The sequence below is a fragment of the Dipodomys spectabilis genome, unplaced genomic scaffold, assembly GCF_019054845.1.
Source record: "Dipodomys spectabilis isolate Male_0828 unplaced genomic scaffold, ASM1905484v1 ptg000343l, whole genome shotgun sequence".
NCBI lineage: Eukaryota > Metazoa > Chordata > Mammalia > Rodentia > Heteromyidae > Dipodomys > Dipodomys spectabilis.
In genome coordinates, this window is record NW_024871020.1 from 1,348,589 (window position 1) to 1,350,604 (window position 2,016).

Consider the following 2,016-nt stretch of genomic DNA (forward strand, 5'->3'; position numbering starts at 1 on the left):
GTGCACATAGTAGAGTTTACTATTTTCTCATATTCCTGTACATTTAAAACTGGATAAAGCTATAAGTAGCCTTTAAATTTACTCACTAAGATTACTATTTATAGTTCATCTCATCATTTGTATGTGGATTATATCATTATTTGTTCACCACTAACATATAACGTAAAGGAGCCCTAAAGATTTAACAGAAACTGTGTACTTAAAATCTTAACTCTTCACTCTGCTTCTTTACACAGTCTTTGCAACTTCTCATTAGTAAAGTTTCTATAAAATCTGAAATGTACATACTTACTAGTACATGCTACCAGAAATATTATATACGTTATCAAAAATTTTTATGACTTAATTTTGCCATATATAAGCAAATCCCAAAATTAAACATATTTAAAACATTAAAACTTTTAACAAACCTTAACATTTGCTGCAATGATCATTATGACAAGTGCCTTTTGTAGAATAATTGAACTCCTCCTCCTACAAATCTCATGAACAACAAATATCTGGAATTATTTTGTTTTTGATATGTCAATCTTGACTTTATTCTTAAATGTGTGCTTATATAAGAAACACATGGTTCTAAAATTTCACAATTCTTTTGAACTTAATTTTGTTGAATTGTCTAGTTTAAGAAAATCAATTACTTTTTATATATAAAAAATGTTTTGTGCTCAATTTGGCTGCACATACACTAAAATTGGAACATACAGAGAAGATTAGCATGGTCCCTGCACAAGGATGATGTACAAATTAGTGAATTGTTCCATATTTTTACAACAACAGATGCTGGAAGGGATATGGCCAGAAGGGAAGCCTACGGCATTCTTGGTGGGAGTGTAAACTTGTTCATCCACTTTGGAAAGCAGTTTGGAGGTTCCTCAAAAGCCTCCACATAGAGCTCCCTATTATACAGCAATCCCACTTTTGGGCATTCTCCCAAATGATCACAAACCAGTCCATACTAAAACTACCACCACAACAATGTTTATTGTAGCATTATTTTCCATAGCTAAGATATGGAACCAACCCTGATGCTGCTCAGTAGAAGAATGGATCAAGAAAATGTTCTCTCTCTCTCTCTCTCTCTGTCTCTCTCTCTCTCACTCTGTGTGTGTGTGTGTGTGTGTGTGTGTGTGTGTGTGTGTGTGTGAATGTACACTTACACAACCACTTTGGAAAGCAGTCTGGTGAGTCCTCAGAAAGATAAATATTGACCTTCCTTATGGCCCACTCATACCACTTCTAGGCATCTATCCTGAATAACAGGTACCAATATTCAAGGACAAATGCACTTCCATGTTTATTGCAGCACTGTTCACAATAGCCAGGATATGAAAACAACCCATATGTTCCACCAGAGATGAATGGATCAAAAAACTGTGGTAACTATACACAACGGAATATTTTCCAGCCATTAGAAAGGACAAAATAATGGCATTAGTAGGGAAATCAATCAAGCTACAGGAAATCATGTTGAGTGAGTTAAGCCAAAAGCAAAGAGACAAATGGCACATGGTCTCCGTGATAAGCAGATGTTAAATCCAAAATGTAAGGTGATATGACAAAATTAACAACACTTAAGAAACCAAGAACTTCCACTCATCTGGTTGAATCACTACTAAATAACCCCATTCTGCCCGTCATATGTGCACACTGAAGGGAAACCAGGAGGACGACACAGAACTAGAGGGAATCAGGAAAAAACATACAACAGTGGGATCCATCAGCTGTGCTGGACATTGAACAAAATGAACTAAGCAACTCAATGTCACTGGAAGGAGGGAGGGAACAAGTGGGAAAGAGGGAACAGCTGATGCTACGCAATACAAAAGAAATATACATATTTCAAAACAAGAAAAGTTTACATATGGAAGAAATAACTCTATTGCAAAGCTCATAGAATTCATAAATGTTGTAGACCATAATAGACAATTTGCTCCATCGAAGTTAGAATGTGTTTGTGACTTAAACTAAGCATCACTATCCCACAATATTGTGAAATTTGGGAAATTTGTAACC

General features: G+C 35.4%; 1 non-coding gene across 1 annotated transcript; it reads left to right on the top strand.

The window, feature by feature from the left end:
- Positions 1-664: 664 nt before the first annotated feature.
- Positions 665-770, top strand: LOC122095326. Its single transcript, XR_006145097.1, has one exon. It is a non-coding gene; the product is annotated as a U6 spliceosomal RNA (small nuclear RNA).
- Positions 771-2,016: the final 1,246 nt, after the last annotated feature.